Here is a 13,159-nt window from a genome sequence, read left to right on the forward strand (position 1 = left end):
CGGGGCCCCTAGCCCGCGGGCGCCGCCGATCGGGGGCAGGTCCCGCCGCCCGCTTCCGGACGGGCCGTGCCGACGGAGCCGGGGTTCCTTTCGCCTTCCAGCGCAAACTGCTACCGGCCCCGTGGGGTGGGGGAGCTTGCACTTTCTACACGCACACACACACGCACGCACCGACATACAGAGCCCTCCAAAGTATGAGAGATCGGGATTTAAAAACGTAGGATCCCGGGCCCTCCCCGAGCTCTTTGCGCCGGCGCCCCCTCTTGCACTGCCCCGGCGGCGGCCCGCGCCAGTCCGCGTCGCTGATCTGTGTTCTCCCTCCGGCCTTCACAAGGCGGGCGTGGAGTCTGCGAGTGTCGGGGGAGGGGTACAGGGCGGAGAAAGAGCATCCCCGCGCCGCCGCTGCGGCGGCGGCCGCCGCCGGCCGGCTGGGGGAGGCCTCGTCACAGCCGCCGCCTCAGCAGCGGCCGCAGATCTCGCGGTGTTTGCCGGCGGCTGCGCCGCCATATTGTGTGACAGTATTTTGATTTGCACTGGGCTGGCGGAGCCGCGGCGAGAGCGAGCGAGAGCTGGGGGGGTGGGGGGAGGGCAGGCGAGCGCGAGGGGGGTGGGGGCAGAGGGAGGTAGGGAGGCCGAGCGAGCCGGAGCCGAGGAGCGGGGAGCGGCGACGCCACCCAGCCAGCGTTTTTGATCTGCAGCAGCCGCCGGCGGGGCGACCCAGCCCGACCCCCTCCCCTCCCCTCCCCCTCAGCCACGAGCGGCGGCGGCGGCGGCCGGAGGGAGTTGGCGGCGGCGGCCGATCGGAGGGGCTGAGCGGGGAGGGAGGGAGGGCTGAGGTGTCCCCCCTGCCGGGTGGAATCGGAGGCGGCGGCGGCGCTGGCGGCGGCCGTGGTGGTGGAGGCGGCAGCGGCGACGGTGGAGACGGCTGCCCTAGTGGGAGAGGCGGCGGCGGCGGCCGAGGAGGAGGAGGGGGAAGCGGCGGCGGCGAAGGGTAAACGGACAGCGCTGCCGGGCCTCGGCGGGATCCCCGGTCCCGGCTCTCCCCTCAGCTTCCCGCACCCCCCTTTCGTCTAGAAGGGGCTCCGCTGACTCGCAGGGCCCTTGCGGGGCGTCCGCTTCTTCCTCTCACTCTTCCTCCCTCCGCCTCCTTCCTCCCCCAGTGGCGAGGAAGAGTGGGAGGCCCCCCAAGTCCTCCCGACCGGGTGGGGGTGGGGAGTGTCGGGCCGGGCCTGGGCTCCGGGGAGTTTGTGTGTAGGGGGAGGGGGGCATTCATTGCAGTCGGGAGCCGGGGAGAGCCCCGGGTAGGGGAGGGTGCCAGGGGGTGGGGAGGGCCCCTGCCTGCACCCGTGCCCCCGGCCCGCCCCTCAGGCATGTGTGAGATGGGGGTGGGGGAAGGAAAACTCCTTTTTGGGGAGCCGTAGTCCGGTCAAGATGATTTAGCCAGGGTGTTGGGGTTAGAGACTGAAAGAGTTGTGTGGCGACGGTGGGGGGGGGAGAACTTCGTTGCCTTTGCAGTGTTGGTTTTCTGCAGCCTTCTTGAAATGGGGAGCAAGCCCCGCTCTGAATATGCGGCCCCCTCGATTTCACTGGAGAGTTCTAGTGTTCCGTCCGATCTATCTCCAACCCCTAAGATTGTGGTTGTAGCAGGGAGGTTGAAAGGGTCTGGATAGTGCTGAACAGGTGACAGGTGTATCTTTCTGTTGCTGATGCTGTCGGATTGCTCAGGCAGAGCTGTAAACCAAAGTTTCGGGGACCGTGTGAGTTTGTATTTATGTGTTTGGCCACGTTTCATTCCATATATAGTATATTTGAGATGTTAGGTTTCCATTCTTCAAGTCCGCTTAATTGTTGTGGAGAAATTCTTCAAATGTTTCTGATAAGAGGAGTTTCCAGGAGACCGGAGGGAGTTTGCAGCTTCACAGGGGTTTCTCAGTAGCTCGTGAAATTCAGGTCCCCCATGCGAGGCTGTTTTTAAGAGCCTTTTATTCATTGGAAAGTTCTTGAACACTAAGGTCGTATTTGAGGCAACGGTAAGGCAGTATGATTTTGCATCCATTTTGTCTGTTTTAGGTAAGTTTGTAAAGGTTCGAATTTTAGGGTCAGGTTGATTCACATTTTATAAAAGGAATTGGGGCTGTGCTTTAGCTCACTTAAAAGAGTATGTTGCTTATTATGCAATTTCAGACTTGGCTGAGAATTTTGGTGGGCATGGAGTAGAATTTTTGCTTTCAGTTTTTACACTATTAACTGGTTGCCACACTTTTCTTTATACAGTAGCAGAGTATTGACACCTTTTTTTTTTTTGGTAACCGTGAAATCGTGATTGGTTTTAATAAACCTGCAGTTTGAAACTTTAGTTTTGAAACCATTGCATTTTCTAATAAAGGAAGACATGCTTTTCATCTTATTGTATGTTTTGGCTGAACACTTAAATTAGAAACAATGGAAGGAATTGTCAGATAAATGAGCTACAAATTAAATTAGGGCCAAGTTAGTTTAAAAGGGATCCTGAAGCATTTAAAAACGTGTATGGAACAAATGTATTGAGTGATGGTACCATCAGTGTGTTAACAGGAAATACAGCAAAAATTCCAGTGATTCAGAACTTCTGTTGGGGTTTTTTCTCCTTTAAATCTAATCAGTTTCTAATATAGGGTGCTTATGATTTAAATCTTTGAAGGATCAACTGAAAGTTGAATGTGTTAATTAGATGAATAAGTCATCCCCCGAACAGACTCCATTATTTCATTTTTCTCTTGGGTGCATGGAATAACTTTTTCTAAGTTTGAAAGTATTCTCAAAGGACAATGATGAAATGCAGCCCTTCAGCTTCTCTTCAGTGAACTGTCAAATGGTAGAGACTGTGCTTTTGTAACTCATTAAGAAGTGGGTAATGATGGGAGTCTCCTCGGATACAGATTTCCTGAAAAATACGTTTTAACTTAAATCAATCCTGTTTGATTGCAATAACATCTATATTTGGTCCTCTCTTTAATGGAAAGAAGCACCTGCCTTCAACTAAGGATTGTTTAATTACTGCATCTAATGAAATGAAGTTTTTAAACTCTGCGGCGTTAAGCAAGCACTACCCAGATCCCCAGTTAATGTCCTTGAGTATTCCTTCATTAGTATTAGTAATATGGGTAAATTGTCTTAATGTGATTAGTCTGTGTCTTGACAGAAATAAAAGTATTCTATTTCTGTCATTTTCTCTGTAAGGAAAATTATTTTTTCAGAATACTGTTTAGGATGAAATATACACATCTATCTGTAAACATGCCGCATTTTGAAAAATAGGTGTAATGTAGACCATTTACACGAAACTATGTTTCATGCCAAAAATTCCTTGAGGAATGTCAGAATTTTCTAAAACATTTTTAAGAGACATAAACTGATCAAGACTTAAAAGTTTATTTTTAACAATCAAACAATCATCAACGGAAATTTTGTCTTTTGTACATGTTTTGGAGAAAAAGTACCTGGTAATCTTGCCAATATGTAACGTTTGTAAATTAAACTGATTCAGAAAGGCTTCGATTGCAGTATATCTCTACCTGGCCAGGTTCCCATCACCCAGAGGAGAATAGTGGTAGCACTTTTCATTGTTTCACTTCTGTCATCTCTGTTTGGTCCATCTGAGACTGGGACTGTCTGTAATAAAAGGATTATGAGGCAATAACAGAGGCCAGTGTGAAGATTGGGGCAAAATAATAATGAGGAGATAAGGGATTATTAGCTGAAGAGTTTTAGGCAGCTGGAAATACGTAGATGTGGGTAGTGGTGGCTACCAAGCATAGGAAAATGATCATGCTGAACTGTACTGAAGAGATTTGCTCTGAATCTTTTGAGAGACTTTGGCCATATGTATGTCATCTTATTTTATAGAAATGGTAAGGATTTGGAGACATTGAAATTGTATGAAATTTAAGTGTATATTTGTTCATATTATTTACCTCTGGCTCATAGTTCCAAAACACAGTAGTTTAACATTTCATTTCTTATGATTCTGGTCCTAGGAAATCAAGGACACTTGCTTAATCAGAAAGCTTAAAAACCAGAGGAAGTATCTTAGGGGTAGCCAGTATTGTATTTTTAGCATTCTCTTTTGTTGACCACTAAACTTGACTATGATCTTGATAGAGTCATAGATTAAGAATGGCTTTCTTTTTCTTTGTTTTCTAACTATTCCATCCCTCAAAACAATGTTTAGTACTAAGTATAACTACTAGCCTTCTAGAATTAAAGTTAAGCATTTCACTTAGACTTTTCACTCTCAGTTTTATTGACTCATTTTACAGAATATGCTTCGTTTCTAATTTCTTAGTCCTCAGAAGAGGAATGAGCTACTGTTAAAAGCACAGTAAAAAGTGTCAGCTGACACCTTGATATTTCAGAAGAAGATCCAGGTCACAATTGCCACAAACTAAAATCATAGATATTAATATCAATGAAATATAACTGAAATTGGATTAAAGTTTAGGCACTAAAAAGTGCATTTGTTCAAAATATAATTTATATAGACCCCTTCCTTATCTCTTGATGCCTGATAAATTGCTGAATATCTTTTGATTTGCTCAACATTTTAAATGTAAAATTTTAATAAATTCTTCCTGCATTTCTAATCATCTGTTCCAGTTCAAAATTTGGTATCAAGGGAGTGATGAATTTTTTTTTTTGACCTTTAATAGCTTTATGTTAGTCTTGTTAGTGTTTCTTTCATAGTAAAGGAAAGAAAAAGAAACTAATATTTACTAAATGGCTACTGAATGCCAAGCTTTCGTTCACAAATATTTATTGAGCACTTACTGCGTGCTAGGGACCTTTGAGATGCAGGTGATGGCAGCAGTGAATGACATAGACAAAATAGCTGACCTCGTATAGTTTACATTTTAGTAGTAGAAGACAGATGAGTAAAATGAATTGTCTAGGAGAAAAAAGTACTGTGGAGAAAAATAAAAGGGGGTTGGAGAATGGACATCGTTTATTTGCTGTTTTCACAACCGTGAAATGGACATTATCCTTGATTTCAAAAGCAAAAACTATCCACTACATAAATTTTTTTCTTTAAAAATATACTTAATAACTTGTGAACATATTTATGTTTGTACTTTGGAGTTATAGTTCAGGGGTGCCTGGGTGGCCCAGTTGGTTGGACGACCGACTTCGGCTGAGGTCATGGTCTTGCAGTTTGTGGGTTCCAGCCCGCGTCGCGCTCTGCTGAGAGCTCAGAGCCTGGAGCCGCTTCGGATTCTGTGTCTCCCCTCTCTCTGCCCCTCCCCTGCTCAGGCTCCATGTCTCTCTGTCTCTCAATAATAAATAAACGTTAAAAAAAATTTAGAGTTCAGTTGATAGCAATTTTCAAAAAATTTTTGATGTTTATTTTTGAGAGAGAGTGCGAGCGGTGGAGGGGCAGACGCGTGCGAGCGCGCGCACGCGCACGCACACACACACACACACACACACACACACACACACACACACTCCAAAGCAGGCTCCAGGCTCTGAACTGGCAGCACAGAGCTTGATCCGGGGCTCAAACCCACGAATGGTGAGATCATGACGTGAGCGGAAGTCAGAGGCTTAACGGACTGAGCAACCCACGCACCCCAATAGCAATTTTCTATTGTTAGTACTTCAGAAAACTGCTTTGTGGCTCAATAGAAAATCTGGAATCTGCTATCCTGGTTTTGCCAATGATTAGCTTTGTGCTTTGGAGCAGATTACAATTTGGTGGCCTCTCTGAACTTGTTTTCTTCTCTCTAAAATGCCTGTGATATCAGTAAGGTGGTTGTGATTATAAATTACACATTTTGTGTCAATTATCTGATACATAGGAGGGGTTCAGTAAATTGTAACGTTTTTTGTTTACTGCTTATGGGAAAGTTCTGTCAAACAAATATACCTGAAGTTGGTGACCCTTCCAAGAAGCTCTGCTCACACTCTGTGGGGCATTGTTTAATATATATTTCATTTGAACAGCGAAAGCATTCTTGTCTGATAGCATAAGGATAATTAATATATACCTGTAACCTATAGTCACTAGTACTATCCGGGACACTTGTACAGTTGTCTAGTCAATGTGATATTGGGAGTAAACCTACAGTGTTTTTCTGGTGAAGGAACATTGTGACATAGCTTGTCATTTAGGGTGACAAGCTGGATCACAGCATTTTGACAAATACAAATATTGGGTAAGATTCCCGTTTATGCAAATACTTGTGAAACATTTAGTACAGCGTAGCATATTGTAAGTATTCAATAAACGTTTGCTTTTTTCATTCATTACTCCTTATTGTGTGAAGGGTGTAATCAAAGAGTTCAGAAAGTATTAAGGAAAACTTTTACAAGGATAAAAGAATGCAAGTTGTTGATGAGTTTTTTTGAGGGAAGAGTGGGATAGCCAAATTGCAGTATTTTTCATTTTTATTCTGGGAGATCACTAACCGAGCTTCTCAAGGACAGACTATGGCTTCTTTTCTTTTTTTTAAAGTTTATTTATTTATTTGAGAGAGACAGAGACACCAGGAGCAGGGAAGGGGCAGAGAGAGGGGGGGAGAATCCCAAGCAGGCTCCACGCTGCCTGCACAGAGCCTGATGCAGGGCTTGAACTCCCAGAACCAGAAGATCATGACCTGAGCCGAAACCAAGAGTCGGACGCTTAACCGACCGAGCCACTTCAGCACCCCTGGACCACGGCTTATTTTCATTTCAGTCTTAATTTCACCATATCTTTAGTGGCTGGCCTCTACTTAAGAGCTCAACAAATGTGTGTTCGATGTTGAATAGTTCTTAGTTTTTCTTTGTATCACAACTCATTTTGGTAGTAAGCCACTTCTGAGTTTGAAAAGTGACAGTACTGGACTTAAATCTTTGAATCTGTAGTTTAATGTCAGGCAAGATGTCAGGCAAGGTCTTCTGAATGCCATGTTTTTGAATCTAGCCAAAAATTTGAAAAATATCTTAGAAATTGAGAGGAAGAAATCAGTTATCTGCAGCTAGATTGGCATTTGTTAACCTAGTCCTATGAAGTTGTTGACATTAAAGTGAAAAAGTGAATAGCGATGTTTACAAGTAGAGCAGAAAATATAGTTCATGCATAATTACATGCTCTTACCTGTTAAAAGACAAGTTAAGCTTCTCTCTTTAGGGCACTTTTGATGAAACTGTCGATTTATACTGGCTTTATGAGTTAAATGGCTCAGTCACGTTCTTACACTCTTACGATGTGGGGAATATTGGTGTTTTCACAGAAAAGAGAAAACAACCCACCCCACCCTACTTTTAACAGTAACCATTTTTCATATGCTTAAATCTTACCATCAGCCAGCTTTTTCCTGTTCTGTGGCAAGTTGTCCTCTGCCTAATGAATAGTAATTTTACCTTTCTTAAAACTTAAAGAGTTTTTCAACTTCTAAGACATTTAGTCATTTACACAAACTGTTTCTTGGCTTTTTAAAAACTGCTCCTCATTGCTTTATATTCAAATTTGGTATGTTACAGTACTGTTTTAGAAATGAGATAGAAATACATACAATTGAGTATTTTGATATTCTTGTGGTTTTTGTTTGTTGGCTTGTTTTGAACTGTAATAACCTGCCACTGAAAAGGGATACTTCTACAGTGTGTCAGTGTGAGTGGCTTCAGAGAGAAAGTCTGATTTATCCACAAACAGGTAGAACATAGACGAGGGCATTGTAAGAATTTGTAGTATTTTAATTGCGTTGTTAAAGAAAATGACATTCTTGTTTCACTTAAAAACAAAAACAGTCCTAGTATAAGTCACAGAAGCCAAAAAATAGAGGTTGGGAAGGTCCTGCAGAGAAAGACAGGAGAGAAGCAAGAGTAATGTAGAATTTAACAAGGATTTTGGTGGAAATACATGAATACTGGTAGTTATTAATAAATTATTCAAAAGAATTAATCCATTAAAGCGAGTGACCCCTGCAACCAGTACCCTCAGCCAGTCCTACGAAAACAATTCAAAGCAGTGTCACATTCCTAGATCTATTACGGGGGTTAGTGCTACCACCAAAGTCTTAAACATTTCTGGAGGTAACTCTGACCGTTTAACTTGCCTGCTTACTTGGTGCAGAAGACACGTTTTGGGAGAATGAGCAAATTATTGCCCCCTCCCCAAAAAACTATGTGACAGAGTCCTTTTTGATTAGTAAATTCTAAATTAGTAAATTTTGATTAGTAAATTTTAATTAGTAAATTAGTAAATTCTCCCTGGTTTATTAACTGTACCTCTATCTGAATTGTTACATAATATTCAGTTATTTTGAGTGTTACCTTACAGGTTTACTCTTAACATTTATATTTAGGAAAATTTCTTTTGGCCTACCTTAATGGTCACCTTTTCAGTGTTAGCAAAACTGAGCATGTCACAGGTTGCTTCTTGTCAGCCTGCCAGCTGGCCAGGCCAGAGATGACCGCCTGCGTCAACCCTACAGAGCCAATGGCAGTTCAGTGCAATGGTTTTCCATTCCCTATCAATGAGAGAAAATACTTGCCAAGACAGACTAAAACTTGAAATCAGCAACTTGACCTTACAGAACCTGGTTCTCACACTAGGCAAGTGCTTAGTCAGATAAATCAACAAAAACTAATTCTGATATCAACTGGGGAGATAGGAGCCGAAGGGAGTTTACTTAGTTTTGATTCTGTCTGCAACTGAAGAAACTATTACTTTTGACTTGAGTTGATCTCTCTTAACTGGTCAGCTTGTCAACCTCCACCCCCTTTAGCTAATTATCTTAGCTTTTACCATGGTGAGGTTCAGCGAGGTTTAGTAAGAGACCTGGGCTTTAAGGTCACATGAGCCCTAGTTCAGCTCCCAAGTTGTATTGCTATTAGTATGTGGCCTTAGATTAATTGCTCAGACTTTTTGAGCCTAGGACTTTTTTTTAGAAAAATAAGTATGTACACTAATACTTAACTTGCATGGGAGTTTTAATCACATTATCTGTATTTCTTATATTACTTATATACAGACATGGAACCTAGTAGACATCGATAAATAGTCAAAATGTAAAATATATCCTATGATATCCTGTGCTTTTCAAGACAGCTTTTCTTCCCTCTAACTTTGTTAGCTTCATATTGAGCAATTTCTATTTAGTCAGTTTAATTTTTTGAGGTATTAATCTTTAAAATAGAACAAGGCAAATTCTTGTACTTACATTAGACATCTAGCTTATAATTAGAAATAATAATTTTACTTTTGGAATTTTGCTTTGTTAGGGTTTTCCTTCAGGGTACTTACTCCCTTTATTGTTTTCAATAAATAGTATGAAAAGGGAGTAATTTCTATACAGTTTAATTTACTGTTCCTCTTTAGACCAAGGATGAAATAAACAAACATCACTGTTATTTTTTCATTACAAAATAAATGTGTAACTTCTTTGTATTTTCCTTACCCATTCCTATGAAAAAGCCTACATTTTTCATTTGAAAGTAGTCCAGACTCATAATTAAGTTCTTTTTAATGAAAAGCATTAGAAAATTGACATGGGTCATATTTGAAAACACCTTAAATATGAGGTTAAATATAATACTATGAAACTTGTGCTACCTAAAAAAAATCTTGTGTTACTTTATATAGAATGATCTTTGTACCTTTTCTGTTTTAAATTCCTAGTCAATGTTTTTTTTAGTTATTTCGATAATACTCTTCTGTGTCTGTATTTCACATTCTAAACGGATATAGTGCTGAGTTTCCCAACGTTTATTACTGGATGCTTTGATTTTTTTTTTTCCTAAAAGTTTTTTATTTTAATCTACTGAAAGAACTGATGTGATTGTTGTAGAATATTTTGCTCTACTAATTAGTATTCAGTTCTATTTGCATAAGTAATATTTTAACATATTAACAATACCATTTGTTTTTTTTTTTTTTAATTTTTTTTTTAACGTTTATTTATTTTTGAGACAGAGAGAGACAGAGCATGAACGGGGGAGGGTCAGAGAGAGAGACACAGAATCTGAAACAGGCTCCAGGCTCTGAGCAGTCAGCACAGAGCCTGACGTGGGGCTCGAACTCACAGACAGTGACATCATGACCTGAGCCGAAGTCAGACGCTTAACCGACTGAGCCACCCAGGTGCCCCAACAATACCATTTGTTTATTGATCATCCAGTAAACCTCAGAACTTTTCCTGGTATTGCAGCAATACAAATAACCTGTTACTGAACTGTAAGTCCAATTGCTATGGTTACTGTTAAGCAGTATGTACCAATCAATCAATCAATCCATCAATAATTGCCTGCACTTTAATAAGTATGTTTAGAACATTTGGTAGTAGCTCTAGAGGTAATAAATACTCTTTGTCTAAACGTGCAGTTTTTGTGAGGTCTGTGGTGTGAACCTAGAAGCACAAAGGATAGTGGAGATCTAACCATTTATCATCGAATAAATAACATTGTTGCAGAGAGGATTATGAGATCTGTGTTGGTCTTTCCAGTGTCCTTTCTATAGCTAAATAGTTTTTCTTTTAGCAAAGTCATGTGTAGTGCATAGGATTATTTATAGACACAAAGGTTCCATTTTTATTTTCCTCAAATACTATTATTTTGAAAATTATGTTTTCAAAATTGTTTAGATGGATCACTTAATGCTAGTAATAATTAGGCCAACAAATTTTGCTTTTTTGCCCTTTGCAACAGAGTTCATCTTACATGTAGCAAATCAATAATCAGTTGCATAAGAATTTAAATTGAAGAAGCCTCCCTTTGTTTATTTATTTATTTATTTAATGTTTATTCATTTTTTTTTAATTTTTTTTTTAACGTTTATTTATTTTTGAGACAGAGAGAGACAGAGCATGAATGGGGGAGGGTCAGAGAGAGGGAGACACAGAATCTGAAACAGGCTCCAGGCTCTGAGCTGTCAGTACAGAGCCTGATGCGGGGCTTGAACTCACGGACCTCGAGATCATGACCTGAGCCGAAGTCGGCGGCTTAACCGACTGAGCCACCCAGGCGCCCCAATGTTTATTCATTTTTGAGAGAGAGAGCGTGTGCTGACAGTTCAGAGCCTGGAGCCTGCTCTGGATTCTGTGTCTCCCTCTCTCTCTGCCCCTCCCCATTTCTCTCTCTCTCTCTCTCTCTCTCTCTCTCACACACACACTCTCCAGTAAATAAACATTAAAAAATTTATAACATTCAAATCTATGGTATAAAATAAGATAAAGATAGATACTGGCTTCCATATTCTTGACTATCTGAACTATCCTGTCTTTTATACCAGCATTTCCTGATCATAGGTTTTTATTGGTACTGAGTCATCCCTAGAAAATAATTGTGGAGAAGATAGCAATATAGGCAAAAGAAAAACAAAAACAAAAACTTGTTTTTTTGACAGGAATTCAGAACACTGTGTATGTTCCACTTTAATTCATTGAGCACTTTGTATGTATAGTTGCTTGGCTAGTTTTTAAAAGGCAATTAGTGACCTGATAAACACGGACATTTACTCTTTGGAACTGAAGCAGATGTGTGTAGGCATTGAAGTCAAGTAGTTGCTAGGATTGAAGAGAACAAGTACTTAGGCGATACCTAAGATAACCATCGTCAAACAAAAGTTGGTGGAAATACAGGTACCGTATATTTGCATTGAGAGTAACTTGCAGTTTACCTTGTAGCTAGCATGTACCCGAATGGTACTTGACTAAGTACTGATGTCCACTTTATGATGATTTTCTAAGGAAATGGAAAAATAAACGTGGAAATTGGAGTTTCAAAAAAACCCTTTCATTTCCACATGGACAATTACGCTTTTTTACATAGGAAAATGTGTTGACATGTTGGTTGGGCTTGCCAGCTTGCCTTTTCTTTTTTCTTCTCTTCTCTTTTTCTTTTTCAGGATTTTTCTAGGCGAAGTGATTGGCTGGCCCGAGTGAGACATCCTCATTCTTTTCACATCTTCCCCTCACGAACAACGGCGTAAATTGACAGGATTACTGTTCAGAGCCGTTCCTGTATGTGTGCGAGTGGAACAGGGAGTGCTCTTTCGGGAGTGCTGGTTCATGGGAAGATTGAACGGGTGATCTTCACCTGAACCAAACTACAGGACTAGTACTTCAACTTTTCTAGGCTGTCACGTGATAGGAAGACTAGAAAGAAACTCCACAGCCTTTGCACACCTGTGTAAAACCCAAGGAATCTTGCCTGATTCTTCCATTATGCTTCATCTCTGCATTCTTGATTAGTTAATCTAATTCACTTATCCAATAGTTTTGGAGTAGTTTTGAGTTTCTGCCATGTGCTAGGTACTTTCCTAGGTGAGGGGGACGGAAAGAGGACTAAGATACAGTTCTTGCCTTCGAGAGACATGTATACAAACTAGTATGCTATTCTGTAACACGTGCAATGAGAGAGTTATAGATTAGGAGTCTCTAGGAGTGAGCATCTGACTCAGTGAGTGAGAAAGGAATAGGAGAGGGAAATCGTCATAGGAAAGGTGAAGCTTAATCTAAGCGTATGTCAGACAAGGAGTACAAGCTGGGAGGAGAGAGGCTATTTCAGAGAAAACAACATGTGTAAAGGGTGAAAACAGGAAAGTCCATACATATTCAGTAACTATGAGTAGTTTCACTGTGTGTAGGCACTAGTGAGGGGTTACTGGAAGTGAGGTGGAAAATTAGAAGACAGGACATGAAGATACTGCCTGCTCTGTAAGGTAGATTTGCCTTCATTCTATAAATGATGGAAGGCAAGTGCTTAAATTAACATCCTTAAAAAGGTATTTCTGGCTGCAGTGTAGAGAATATTTAGAAAAGAGCCAGGCTTGGGAAGGTGGAGGACGTGGTACCTGGGTGGCTCAGTTGGCTGAGCGTCCAACTTTGGCTCAGGTCATGATCTCTAGGTTCGTGAGTTCGAGCCCTGCATCGGGCTTGCTGCTCTCAGTGCATAGCCCGCTTCGGCTCTTCTGTCCCCCTCTTTGTGTACCTCCCCCACTAGTGATCTCTCTCTCAAAAATCAATTTAAAAAAATAGAAAAGAGCTAGGCTTGGAAGGCAGGGGCAGGCCTTATAACCATGTATTTGGATAAGGAACTGAATTAATGAATTAAGTCAGGGATTAAAGAGCAGAGTAGGAAATGAATTTGAGAAGCGAATACCGAGTGTGAAGTAAAACAATGTCATAATGATCACACATGG

At 41.3% G+C, this 13,159-nt stretch overlaps 1 protein-coding gene across 1 annotated transcript in view; it reads left to right on the top strand.

The window, feature by feature from the left end:
- Positions 1-3,246: 3,246 nt before the first annotated feature.
- Positions 3,247-13,159, top strand: part of TAB2 (TGF-beta activated kinase 1 (MAP3K7) binding protein 2) — an 88,493-nt gene continuing 78,580 nt past the window's right edge. Inside the window, exon 1 of the mRNA XM_042987295.1 lies at positions 3,247-3,890. The gene's annotated coding sequence lies outside the window, so the exon portion shown is untranslated. The remainder of the gene's footprint in view (positions 3,891-13,159) is intronic.

This window comes from Panthera tigris, chromosome B2, assembly GCF_018350195.1.
Source record: "Panthera tigris isolate Pti1 chromosome B2, P.tigris_Pti1_mat1.1, whole genome shotgun sequence".
In the NCBI taxonomy this organism is placed as follows: domain Eukaryota; kingdom Metazoa; phylum Chordata; class Mammalia; order Carnivora; family Felidae; genus Panthera; species Panthera tigris.